Raw genomic sequence first — 15,103 nt, forward strand, 5'->3', positions numbered from 1 at the left:
ATTTTATTTTATTAATGCAACTTTAGTTTATCTGCACAATTTTACTTTATCGCAATTTAATTTCCTGTACAAACACAATCTTTATTAATTGTAAAAAGACCGATCGTATATATCACAAATGTAACACACTAACGACAACAATCCCTGTGTTCAACCTCAGATCAATCCGAGAAACTTGCGTTGGAATTATACTTGGTTTCAGTGCAAGGAAACTTGTGACAACGCATTACTCCATAGCATACTACAAACATTTAGTTAACAACGCATATGTCTAGAAGTAGTCATGCATAACACAACATCCACATTCCATTTCCATATTTACGTCATCAAGTTTATGGCAACATGAGCTTGTATGATTCATTCATCTGTATTCATATTTGTCCGCATGCTCTAAGTAGTGTGAATAAGCATAAGATACACAATTTTATGCCACAACAGATACCCCGCTAACATGGTACATGAATGATCAGGATTAGATCATTTGTAGCATTTTACAACACTTGTAACACCTACAAAGCAGGTCGTATCTATAGTGTCATAAGAATAAGGTACCCAGCCTTATCCATATACTACAGCCCGTTTAGGTTATTATTTAAACAAGATCCACTTGTATGTCTCTACATACTTGTTTAAATTATATAAAATAACATAGGATCTTAGTTTATTGGATTGAGTATATGCTTATAAAATAACACTTATTTTATTAGCAATAATATGTTTATACAAAGTTTACAAACTACGAGATTAGAAGGAGATTTAGGACATCAATCCCAACAATCTCCAACTTGTCCTAAAGCTTAGGGAGCCTAATGTACAATACAAATAAAGTACAAATCACAATAAACTAGGGCGTACACTATACTCTAGTAACATTTCCCACTTGCCCTAGACAATATATTGCAAATCTTATAGACTCAGACTTTCTAGATGACCCTTGAACATTTTAGCCGTGAGAGTCTTTGTAAACGAATCAATAACGTTGTGCTTCGAGGAAATCTTCATGACGATCATGTCATCACGTCACCTCGATGCACAATTTCCCAAATAAAATGATATTTTTTCTCTATGTGCTTGCCTCTTCGGTGACTCCTAGGTTCCTTAGAATTTACCATAGCTCCACAGTATCATGATAAAGCGTGATAGGCAAAGACATATTTGGAACAACTTCAAAACAGTAAGAAATTTCTTAAGCCATACAACCTCTTTAGCAACTTCATAAGTAGCTATGTATTGGCTTCCATAGTGGAGTCTGCGATGCATCCTTGTTTGATGCTTCGCCATACTATAGCTCTTCCATTCAGAGTAAACACTGGCCCTGATTTGGAGTTCTGAGAATCCCGATCAGTTTGAAAGTCAGAGTTTGTGTATCATGTAAGGATCATATCCTTATCTTCATATACAAGAATATAGTCACTCGTTCTCCAAAAATACTTGAGGATCGTTTTGACCGCTGTCCAGTGATCTAATCCTGGATTCGACTGATATTGACTAACAATCCCTACTGCATAGCAAATGTCAGGTCTAGTACATAACATTGCATACATAAGGCTGCCAATAACCGATGCATAGGGGATTCGTCTCATTTTCTCAACCTCTTGGGGAGTCTTAGGACACTATTCCTTAGAAAATACAATTCCATGCCTGAAAAGTAATAAACCTTTCTTAGAATTGTGCATCGAATATCTGACAAGCATCTTGTCAATATACGATGGCTGAGACAAGGCCAACCTTTTGTTATTACGATCCCTTATAATCTGGATCCCTAAAACAAATTACGCCTATCCAAATCTTTCATTTGGAATTGGGCGGCTAGCCATTTCTTTACATCAGTCAGAAAACCTACGTCATTTCCAATAAGTAAGATATTATCCACATACAACACGAGGAAAGCTATTGAGTTGTTGATGATTTTCTTGTAAATACAAGGCTCGTCAACATTTTGATCAAAGCCATAAGATTTGATTGCAACATTAAAATTTATATTCCAAGATCGAGATACTTGTTTCAGTCCATAAATGGACCGATTAAGCTTGCAAACCTTTTGCTTTTGATCTTGTTCAATGAATCCTTCTGGTTGATTCATGTAGATGGTCTCTTCAACGAAATGAGATTTATATTCATGGTGGGTGCATTTCTACACTAATTTAATGGTTAAATTTGTTGTGGATGTGCAGATTAATGGATTTTTTCAGGATGATTAGCCTCGGTTTGATTTAAATCCTTTTACATTTGCGATTTTTTGTAAAAGGCCACTACGTTTTTGGGCATTAATAATCGTTATCGAGTCTGTATTCAAAATTTGTTTAAAGTTTTGAGTCATTCATCAAAGAAGCAGATCTATGCAAGCATTGCATAAGAATGGTATGCGATCTGGGCAAGCGTTGCAGTTCTTTGAGGAAGGAGGCGATCTAGGGTTGATCGCATTGTGTAGAAGATGTGCTACGCGATTGCTGTTGATCACATCGTAAAGATGAAGGAGTATGCGATCGTTGTTGAATGCATCAGTTAAACGATGGGGTATGCGATCAAGTGTTGATCACATCGTGTTGATGATCGGGTAAACGATCGCTAAGTATCAATTAAAGCGCACGCACTAGACGATCGTTTAGGTCAGCAAGCTTCATCGCTTAGTAACTGATTAAACAATCGCTTAGTATTGCAAGGTAAATAGTTTACCTAGTTGCATGTATCGTGTATACGATGAAGTGCTCGCATATCGTTTAAAGCATGTGTGCTAGAAGATAGTTTAGGTCAGCAAGCTTCATCGCTTAGTAACTGACTAAACGATCGCTTAGTATCGCAATAAAAATCGTTTACCTAGTTGCACACATCGTGTAGACGATGAGATGCTTGCGTATCGTTTAGAGCGTGCGCTAGACGATCGTTTAGGTTAGCAAGCTTCATCGTTTAGTAACTGACTAAACGATCGTTTAGTAATGCAAGGTAAATCGTTTACCTGTCGTCGCGCTATACGATCATATAGACGATCAGGCTTCGCAGACTCGTCGTCGTCTATGCAATGGATGAATGAAGCATACATAATACAAGATAATCACATAAAATGAAGATCCCTAGTTGTGCTAGCTAAATGCTTCTCAACCCATTCAACAGATTTAGCTACTCATGCATGATAAACAAAGAGTGAACAGATATAGAGAAGTAAATTCCATTTTATAAAAGAGTTTGAATACACAATAACAATGGAAGATAAAGGTAGAGAGTCTGGTTGCAATCCCTTGCTGCCCAAGGCTTTTACATTGGCAACTCTATTCGGTTTAAAAGATATTCTTGCTTCCGCAGGAGTTGGCCCTCTCTCTGGTCTTAAAGCTTCCGGCACCCTCCCGAGCTCACTGGAACGATCTATCGGCACAACTTCCTTCTCTCGCTTCCGACTTAAAATAAAAGAAAATCTAAGAACAAGGTTAAACTATCCAAGGAAAAATTCTCTAACCCTCCGAACTCCTTTTCTGAAGGCTGCCTTTGGTATTTATAGAGCTTCTGGGGTGAAAGGCAACTTCTCTCTTATGATTGCACAAATGGAATGGCTTTAATTCTCTGACTGATGTGCCGAATATTTATCACCGAAAAGCTGAGTGTACTTGTTATCGTTAGTAGCTGTCAACTTAATTCAGATTCGATCGTCATCAGCTTTCTGTCCCATCGTGTTAATTATGCCTTTCACCCAGAGGCGCCCACCAAGTTGCGCCGACTCTATGCGGCAATCCTTCTTGGGCAGATGTTGGCAAACACAAATCACTCCAAAGCTGTCTCTTATACACATCTAGATGTGTATAAGAGACACACCAAGTTGCGCCGACTCTATGCGGCAATCCTTCTTGGGCAGATGTTGGCAAACACAAATCACTACAAAGCCTTGCGATAATGCTGCGCTCGTCCATTGATTTCTTGTGATCGCTCTTTATGCCTTGCGTCAACGCATATTCTGTATAAAAATACAAAATTTAACTGTTTCTATGCAATGAACGCATGCGACCGCAATGTTATGAATTTAATGCTTTTTGGACGCAATCTAACATATTTTATCAGCGCAATCCAACATTGTTTAATAACAAACACTGTAATAACGTGCATTTTGCCCGTTATCACACCCCCAAATTTAAACAATGCTTGTCCTTAAGCGTAAGCTAAAGATTTCCTTTAGCAGGTCGACCCAAATCTCTTTTCCTAGATTTCTCAAGGATACTTCATTCAAATCCTATACACCAAAATTTCCTTAAGTCTTATTCAAGTCTCCTCTTAAAATATTGACCTAAGAACCGCAAGCTTAACCTTCAAAAGGACTTTACTAAATTTTGGGACATCACATGATTTATTTTAAAAAGAAAACTTTTCCACCGGGGTGTCAAATGATTTTTATCCTTGCATATTTCTTGGCATTGTTATTTTTTCTGACCTTGCATTGATCCATGTGCCTTGCCTTCGTTTTGGCTTGTCCCCACGTGTGTCATGCAGACATCCAACTACGAGCAATGCACTCTTTCTCAGACTAAACTCATACCTACTTAGCAGCGGAGTTGCGGTCATTTATTTAGGCGTTGATCCTAGTGACTTACTTTCGTTTTGGCTTGCCCCCACGTGTGTCATGCGGACATCCAACTACAGGTAAGTGCCCTTCACAACTTAACTCTTATCAACATAAGTTTCTCATTGTGTTGATAGTGGAGTTGTTATTCTCAACATTTTCCTCTTTTCTTCTTCTCTTTCTTCTTCTCTTTATGAAATAGCAAGGTCGAAAATACCTCACCCCCAAATTTAAAATGCGACAATGTTCTCATTGCCAAAAGATTGAAAGAAGTCATGCGATGTTCTTAGAAGGCTTCATAAAGAGAGTTTGAAAGAAAGTTAGCAGACTCCTAACTTCTAGAAATATTTCATGAGGTGTCTATCTTAAGATTAAGTTGACTCTAGTATATACGAAAGAAATAGAAGCATGTTTTTCATCATTGAAATCATAATTGGCAAAGAGACATCATGCGGTAACTTACTAAATTAATCCATGTCAAATGATTGTGGTAATCAAAGAGGATGCGGTGATAAAACTTTTAAAACTAAAATGAGATGCGATAGTGCAAAATTTAAAATAAAGTTAAGGAAGAATACAATCCTCAAATTTGCGTTGTTGCCAGCATTGTTTGTTGACACATCCTACTTTGCGGCGATCTTCTATCTTTGGATTGCGGTGACGACGTGAAATTTCGTCTTCGTATAGTGCCTCCGCAATCGTGTACCTTGATCATTTGCAAAGAAACGTCAAGAGGGTCAAATGATAAAAAATGTTAACAAAATTTTTCGCCTTTTTTTTTTTTTTTGAGAAGTAGTAATAAGTAAAATGAAAATAGATAAATGATGATTAAAGTGTCGAAGAAATGATAGTTCAATAACCAAACAAAGGATACTCCAGAAGGCTTGTGCCCCAGATGATGTTTCTTGCCAGTGCAGGGGCCACTCCATTTTTCTTTATTCCGAGTTTTTCAGATCCACAGAGGTCTTTTCTTGCTAAAAATCACCCCCGCAATATGCCTTAACTCGCTGTCCATTAACCTTAAATGTACGGCTTTCATCCTCAGTGATCAGCTCCACCGCACCATGTTGGAATATTTCTTTAATGATGAAGGGTCCGAACCAGCACGATTTTAATTTTCCATGGAAAAGCTGTAGTCGTGAGTTGAATAGTAAGACCTTCTACCAGACTTGGAGGTTCTTGCCGCATATGTGTTTGTCGTGCCAGCACTTTGTGTGCTCCTTGTAAATCTTTGTGTTCTCATATGCGTTGATCCTCCATTCCTCCAGCTTGACCAGTTGAAGTTTTCTTGCTTCTTCTGCTTTCTTCAAATCAAAGTTTAGTTTCTTTACTGCCCACAGTGCCTTGTATTCCAGCTCCAGAGGAAAATGACACGCCTTACCGAATACCAACGCATACAGGGACATACCGATGGGTGTTTTAACTGCAGTCCAGTATGCCCACAACGCATCGTTGAGCTTTGTTGCCCAATCCTTCCACAAAGGCCTTACTACCTTCTCAAGTATCAGTTTGATCTCCCGATTGGACACCTCGACCTGACCATTCGTTTGCGGATGGTATGCGGTGGCCACTTTGTGGATAATGTTATATTTGCGCAGCAGCTCCTTGATAGTATTGTTGACAAAGTGGGACCCTTCATCACTTATGATGGAATGTGGGGTGCCAAAATGAGGGAAAATGTTTTTCTTCAAGAATTGTGAGACTACCATCGCATCACTTGCGGTGCATGCTACTGCCTCTACCAACTTGGATACATAGTTGTTGTGGCATAAAATTGTGTATCTTATGCTTATTCACACTACGTACAGCATGTGGACAAATATGAATATGGATGAAAGAATCATACAAGCTCATGTTGCCATAAACTTGATGACGTAAAGATGGAAATGGAATGTGGATGCTGTGTTAGGCATGACTACTTCTAGATATATGCGTTGTTAACTAAATGCTTGTAGTATGCTATAGAGTAATGCATTGTCACAAGTTTCCTTGTGCTGAAACCAAGTATAATTCCAACGCAAGTTTCTCAGAGTGATCCGAGGTCGAACACAGGGATTGTTGTCGTTAGTGTGTTACATTTGTGATATATGCGACCGGTGTTTTTACAATTAAGAAAGATTGTGTTTGTACAGAAAATTAAATTGCGGTAAAGTAAAATTGTGCAGATAAACTAAAGTTGTGTTAATAAAATAAAGTGCGATGAAAATAAACCTAAGCTAATGTGATGCAAGATACAAGATACATGATATACATGATGTTGAGTTCGAGACCGACCGTGAAGTTTATACAAAGGATCGTGGTATGCGATGGCAAGTCTTTATGTATGAATCAGAAATGGGAAGGAATAATTAGTACAAACATCGCAAGATTGTTAATTGCGTTAAAGATATAACTAAGGTTCCGCTTTCCCTTGGCGTACACCTCTTGGTGATCGGCCACATTTCCATATCTCTATGGTAAAACAGGGATGAACGTGATGAACGCAAGGTTGCTTCCATCTCTGGAAGTACTTCTTGATTTAGTTAACGCATTCTTCCAACCCTTTATCGATAGGCAGAATGACATCTTCACTTCTGCTCTCACAGGTGAAGATGTCGTCTAGCATGCTTTGACTAAACATAATTATTTCCTTAGCCCAATTAATTACTTGCTTAATTCATGCTAATTATCCAAGGGATTAAGAAAACATCATGGAGAAACTGAATTATGGATGAACGAAATAGACAGAAAGATTGAGGTGAAAATGATCATAACAATTAATAATAAGATTAAGCATCTGATACATGGTATGAATGATAGAGATTAAGAAGATGAGTACAAGTGATGATAAAGAGATAGAAACAAATATAAAAGAGTTTCAACGTCTTGACACAGATCTGGACAGTGTTTTTGCTTGCCAGCGCGTGGAATGGATAAAGAGAAGAGCTTCCCTCTCAGGCTTGCTCGTCTGGTAGAGGTGACCTTCGTACAAAGCTTCAACAACGGGGATCAGAATGATTCTTTTCCCAGAGACTCACCTCTCGTATGAAACCTGGATTTCCATTTTCCCTACTTAAGCAGGTGGTTAAGGAAATTAACTAAGTGAAAGTTAAAATCTATGTTGAAGAGAAGGAAATTTCTAAGTGTTGAATAGATTTTCCTTGAGTAGTTTTGAGTTAAGCTTTAATTGATGAAAAATTGGCTAAGTGTTGGACTAGGTATTGCTATGCGTTGGCCATAAGACCTTGGAGAGATTACTTGGGTAAAGGGAGAAGAAAAAGTGTGAATTTGGAAGCTTGACTTTTGGGGAAAAACTTGGAAAATTGGCTAAGTATAAACCTATATGATGGATGCGTTGGATGTGTTGGATGCGATGGATACATTGGAAGGGTGGTATGCATCCATACGGCTGAAGGAAGAAAGTTGAAAGTGATGCGTTGGAAGGTTGGATGGCACGAGGGTCGGTTGTGCAGAAGGCATACGGATGCAAGGGTAGGCGAGGATGCGGGCAGGGCATACGCTGGAGGGTGGCATGCGTCGATGCACACGCCCATGCAACGAGTGGCCAAGCGAGCCCTGCGAGAGATGCTAAGCTGCCGTGCCAAGCGATGCGTCAATGCCAAGCTGCCATGCCAAGCGCCTATGCATTGATGCGGCCAAGCACCTATGCATCGATGCGATCGAGCGAGGCCATACGTTGGTGTCGTGCGACCTTGATATGCGTTGGAAGTTGATGATGGCTTGCACGATGGATACGTTGGATGCAGAAACTCTGTTAAGGCATAGGCCATGCGATGGGCTAGGTTGGACACATGGTGGTTGGCCCTTACGTTGGTTAAGGCTTGCGATGACTGAGTGAGTTGGGTTGCAATGGTGTTATGTTGAAAACCAAGGGTTGCTATGCGTTGATGGTCTACTATGCGTTGAACATGAAGGGTTTGTGGATGCATATGAAGGATGAGCTCATATGGAGGACGTCATTCGGACATGTGGCTTGTTAGAAGGAATTCTTAAACCTTAAGAAAATTAGGTGGATGCATAAGAAGACATGTAAAATTTGAGGGCTATGTGTTGGTGAAAGGAGAAGAAGACACTTTGGCTTGCGCTGATGTAAGAATGCGTTGATAGTGTGAGAAAAAGACACTTGGATATGTGGCCAAGTAGGAGGTGTTGACCGTGGAGCAATCTTGGTTGCCTATAAATAGAGCCAAAGACTTCAGATGAGAACTCAAATTCTCTTCAAAGGACATAAAGAAGAGTGTGTGAGGACTAATTGGGAGAAGATTATGCGTTGATGGAAGAACGCATGCGTTGGTAGCAAGACCATGCGTTGGTCAAGAAGTTTCAAGAGGGGAGATGCTGTCGGGCAGAAAAGATAGAAAGTAGCATCAACATGGAATGAGAAGTTCTCCCATAATACTCGTGCGCTTGGAGTGATTCCAAATCCACCTGAAAGCTATGAGAGTATAGTTTTCATGGTGAGGCTACCAGAGAAGAAGCTCTAAGGGATCAGGCTTGAAATTGAGGAAAAGAAAGAAGGGTCAGGCTGTCGGGTAAGCTGGGCCAGTCTTGAAGATTTTGAGATTCCGGTCAAACCATGAAGATTTCTGAGCTAAGAATTTATGGTAAGCTTCCTGAGATATTTTAGAACATGTTTGCAGAAGGAAGTATCTTAAAATAAGGTCTAGAACTATGAGTAATATAAGCTGATATTTGAATCTGGAATTTAGGGTTCATAATGGAAACCATGGAAACCTAAGGAACTTCGGAAAGGAAAGTTCTTAACCAATCAAGGTGAGTGGTTATTGTGTTGTTGTATTGTTGATGTAATTTCTATATATAATATATATAGGAGATAATGTTAAATTGGCATGATCAGGGATATATGTTTATCTTGTTACTGTGCTTGTTAAGATATTGTTTGTATGTTTGGAAACTGAAATTGTACCCAGGATATATAGTTAGCATGCTTGAAAAGGGTACTTGACGGGGAAATATAGTCGGCTTCGGTCGGCAGAAAATGATAGTCAGTGACGACCGACGGAAAATATAGTCAAGATACCTAAGCATGGCTAGCGAAAAATAGTTGTGGATGTGCACATTGGCGAGATAATAGGGTACAGGGAAAGTTTCCACAGGAATTTTTGATACATTGCTTTTGTGTACGTGTGAAAGTACTGGGAAAAATGTAGGATCATGCCAAGGATAACCAATGGTAAAGCTGGGGATGTTTTTATTATATGATAACCAGCGGTCAAGCTGGGGATTGATTGTTTTAACCAGCGGTCGAGCTGGGGATTGTCTAGGGGTCTGGCTGGAAAATAATATTGAACTTGTGGTAATGTTCTTATTGACGATGCATTGCTTTTCCAAAAGTATATTTCTGTCGACAAAGTTATTTGTTTATTTAAAGGCACCACTCACTGGGCTTTATAGCTCATGTTTTTCATGTTTTATGTCCCCCCCCAGGTAGCGAAAAGTGAGGAGTTCCAGGGTGCTGCTAAGGTCAAGGTCTGCCACAAGCCATAGTTACACTTTCGGAGGGTTTTACAGTTGTTTTTGTAAACTTGTAATTAAGTCTTGGAGTTGTATAAATGTTACATTGTTGTAATAAAATGGGCCTACTTAATCAGTTGACTGTTCAATTTGTACATTGTATCAGAGTTATTTCCGCAAAAATTTTTTAGGTAGTAAGTGTCAACGAAAGGATTGATAACTACTGTCAGTCATGCCCTTTCTCAGGCTCACAGGGTAGTCTGGGATGGGGTGTGACATCTCGGCCTTGTCTCTTAATTCTTCCCGGATCTACTCTGATTGGTCATTCAACCAGTCTCTCCCTCAGATCAGTATATACACTTTTCTCTGTATTCAAGCATCCTTTTTCAGTGGAATGGCCAGAGCTATTTATAGGCTAAGCTTTGACTCTTTGTATTGTGGTCCCCATTTTATTGTTAAGGTAGTTCCTGCAATGGTGGAGTGAATATTCCTTCTATTACGCAATCAATCCCATCAGAAATGCACAAGGTCAGCTGTACACGCGTCAGAATCCTCTACATTTACGTTGTAGCTCTTTACATCTTCAATCGTTTGCCCACATGCGGTATTGTTTTCTATTACCACATGCGGTTGAGATTGCATTGATCACTTAGCTCTTGATCGTTTGTCGTATACACCGTCATTACGTTGATCGTCTATTCATTCCTGAATGATGGGCGTCATGTAATGTAGATGCGTTGTTCTTTTTATCTTGAGCCTTGAATGTATGCGGTGACTTGATTTCCTAAAAAACAGACTTGAAATATTCTTTTCTACCATCGTAATAGTGTCAGTGGATGTATTGACAACAATTTATAATTCTTGCATTTCTTAGTTAATTTCTATACAATTGACGCAACTTTTCTTTCTTTTGGCCGCAATATCTAAATAAAACAGTAAAAATAACTTGTATTTCTACAAATTATCAATAGTCGATGGCTAAAAAAATATAATTTTTACCATTCGAGGGAGGGAATGGTCCCATGAAGTCAATACCCCATACATCGAACAACTCAAACTCCAAGATGATGTTCATCGACATTGCATGTTTCCATGAAATGTTACCTGTACGTTGGTACTGATCATACTTCATGGCGTAGTCAGCTGCATCCTTAAACAATGTTGGCCAAAAGAATCCACTCTGTAAAACCTTGGCTGCGGTGCGCTGTCCTCCAAAGTGCCCACCATATGGTGAGTCGTGACATTGCAATAATATGCGTTGTTGAGCAGCGTCTGGTATGCATAGTCGCAGAATCTGGTCTGCTCCCTTTTTATATAGATTCGACTTCCCAATAATGATATATGCATTGTTTGAGATTCATCTGTTGGTAGTAGGTATATTCTTCAGGAAATTGCTCGCAAACTAGATAGTTGACTATGTCTGCATACCATGGTAGTTCTTCAATCTGAAACAGCTGCTCAACTGGGAATACCGCACTCACCTCTGACTGATTGCGGTCAACCTCAGGGTTTTCCAATCTAGACAAGTGATCCGCAACTTGGTTCTTTGTCCCCTTTCGATCAATTATTTCTATGTCAAATTCCTAGAGGAGGAGAACCCATCTGATCAACCTCGGCTTCGCATCTTTTTTTACCATTAAATACTTTATTGTCGAATGATCAGTGTGGATGAGTACCTTTATTCCCAGCAGATATGCTCTAAATTTTTCCAACACAAAAATTACCGCAAGAAGCTCTTTCTCTGTGGTGGTGTAATTGGTCTGAGCAGGATTTAATGTCTTACTCGTATATGTGATAGGATGTAAGATTGTTTTTCTCTTCTGTGCCAAAGCTGCTCTCATCGCATACCCGCTTGCATCGCACATTAATTCAAAAGAAAATGTCCAATCAGGTGCAATTAACATGGGTGCGGTAGTCAGTGCATTCTTCAAATTCTGAATGTGTTGAGGAAATTATCATCAAAATCAAATTTTCTATCAGCCTCTAACAACGCACTCAGTGATCGTACTATTTTCGAAAAGTCTTTGACAAAGCGTCTATAGAATCCATCATGCCCCAAGAAACTTCGTACAACCTTCACGCTTGTTGGAGGTGAAAGTTTTTCAATTGCTTCTATTTTTGCTTTATCCACCTCCAACCCGTCCCGAGAAACCTTGTGCCCCAACATGATGCCCTCCTTTACCATAAAATGGCATTTTCCCAGTCAAGAACGAGATTCGTCTCCTCACATCTCTTCAGTATCTTCTCCAGGTTGGCCAGACAGACTTCATAGGTGTGCCCATAGACAGAGAAGTCGTCCATGAAGATTTCAACAGAATCCTCGAGATAGTCTAAAAAGATGGCCATCATGCACCTTTGGAACGTGCTTGGCGCATTGCAGGGGCCAAATGGCATGCAACGAAAAGCAAAGGTCCCATATGGGCAAGTGAATGTGGTCTTGTCCTGGTCTTCTGGAGTAATCATAATCTGGTTATACCCGGCATAAAAAACTTGATGATTGGAAATTAGAAGTAAAATTATTCAACAACTAAAATCCCTTGGACGTGGTATGCAATGCATCTTCCTAAGATATGCATTGATAGTCATGCGTCAATGGTCATACGTTGGAATGAATATGCATTAATAAATGTATGCGATGACCATGTGTCCTGTCACAAATTTTCTTGCGCTCACGCCAAGTATAACGTGAACGCAAGTTTCTCGGGTAATCTGAGGTCGAACACAGGGACTTGTAGCTATATGTATGTGGTAATGTGCATGCAGCAGTTTAAATTAAAGAATGGAAGGGAGGTTGCTAAGTTAACCCTACTTCTACTTCTATCTAACAAATAACACAATGAGAATATGCATGAGAGGTAGAGATACGACAACACTTGACATGAAATAAATGTATGAGAAAATAAATAAAATGCAGAGATGATTTCATTGCAACCCTTAAGAGTGACCGCAAGGGCAACCTTAGTCAACGCAAACCATGCAATCATGCTACACACACGTGAACCTAACTCTAGGACGTATACGGTGTATCTGCGATATTTTCGAGAAGCCTATGATTGCCTAGACCTCCATAACCAGGTCATTAGCTCTCGCCGCATGAGCTTGGCTGCCGCATAACCCCTTATTCTACTTCCTGGATGCATGCAAATCCATTCTGTAGGGTGCATACGTTGTGTGAAGCAAACAGAGCTTATTTCTAAGATCCCCATTCTTGCCTATGCATTCCAATCCGCTCTCTCGAGTCTTAGATGTGGGTTTTCGACTACTCTCCCAAGTATGCCTAAATGATGAATAAAGCGCTCATAAGACAAGGTAACTGCATGAACTTTGCTTACCTAAGATTGCTACTATCCCTAGTGAACAATGCATACATTGCTTAATGCAACCAACCACCTACCCTCCCGGGCAGTTGATTGTTGCTGACTTCACTCATAGACAAGCAATGCGTTAGCCTATAGACAGGCATTGCAGTAGCTTCAACTAAACAAATAAGATTACTCACACACTCACGCAACGTACACCTTTCGATGGGTTGCTACATGCTTCATATCCCTAATCCACATGACTAAGTATGCGATACCCAAGCAATCCTACTAAGTGTTGCAATGAAAGTAAAGATGCTAAGTAAAGAAGATGGAGATAGAGTCGAAGGAATAGAGAAATGCATTGAAAACAAATTGTATTAATTCCTTAAATCCAAAATATCATACAATACAATATAAGAAAAGAAAGGAAAATGAAATGACCAGCTGGAAGCAAAGACTTGCTTCCAGCGGATGTGCGTCAAGGCTATCGGTGGTGCCATGGATGGGAGGTGGAGCTGACTCTCTCGAGATCTAGCTCCGGTCGTCATTCGGAATGGATGAAAGAGGTGAAGAACTCTCAAACTTTTTCTCACGCGTTTGTCTGGATCGCAAGATCCGCCCTAGGCGAACCTCAGGTGAAAACCTTGGATAGCTTGAATTTTTGCTCATCGGCTTCTATTTATAGATCTTGGGTCACCGACAGCATTAATTGGACTGCTTTGAGTCTAACATTCGGTGCATTAGTCTTTTTTAAACCTCTACCACTAATGGCGTGGTAGGTGAAATGTCAGCATCATCTTTTGGTTTTTCTCGAGGTAGATCCGTTGATGCGTTCATTCCACCAACCTTGCGTTGATCCCATCAGTATGCGTTGTCACGTAGCTGCAATCATATAATGACTGCATTCGCTTAATACCAGAACTCTGCACGATGACCGCAACTGCTTGACGAGCGCAACTCCCATGTGATGGACGCATACGACTGATTACAGCAATATCCATGTGTTAATCGACGCGTTCAGCTTTGCGATGGAGTGTTTCTCCGCATGCGATCGTCTATGTGGTGGTCTGGTTTCCGCATTTGCGTCCATTTCCTATTTTAGCTACAAAAATAGAACATTGAATGCATAATAACGCAAAATAACGGGTTAGCTAAGATTCAACATGTTGATCGACGCAAGCTCATTTTCTCATGAATTCCTATCATGATTGTCGCATATTCTGCCTAACAACCTTCATAATTCTAATAAAAGGCCTAAGATGACATATCCATCCAGAAAGCAGTAAAAGTCATTTCCGGCTAAACGATCTAGCATTTTGTCAATGAACGGTAGAGGGAAATGATCTTTCTTTGTGGCCGCATTCAGCTTGCGGTAGTCCATGCAGATGCGCCACCCAGTGACGGTCCTTTGCAGTATTAGTTCATTATTTTCGTTCGGGACTACCGTCATGCCACCCTTTTTAAGCACACACTGCACGAGGCTGACCCACATGTTATCTACTATCGTATGAATAATGCTTGCATCTAACCACTTAATGATCTCCTTTTTAACGACCTCTTTCATTGCAGGGTTGAGTCTGCGCTGATGTTCGATCGTTGCCTTGTGGTTTTCTTCGAGACGAATTCGGTGTATACAGTACGCTGGGCTAATACCTCGAATGTCGATGAGCATCCAGCCAATTGCTCGCACATGTTTCCTCAGAATGCTCATCAACACATTCTTTTGGTCTTCATTAAGTTCGGAGGAAATAATTACTGGCAGCTTCCCATTTTGCCCCAAAAA

The sequence above is a fragment of the Benincasa hispida genome, chromosome 3 (genome assembly GCF_009727055.1).
Source record: "Benincasa hispida cultivar B227 chromosome 3, ASM972705v1, whole genome shotgun sequence".
Lineage (NCBI taxonomy): Eukaryota > Viridiplantae > Streptophyta > Magnoliopsida > Cucurbitales > Cucurbitaceae > Benincasa > Benincasa hispida.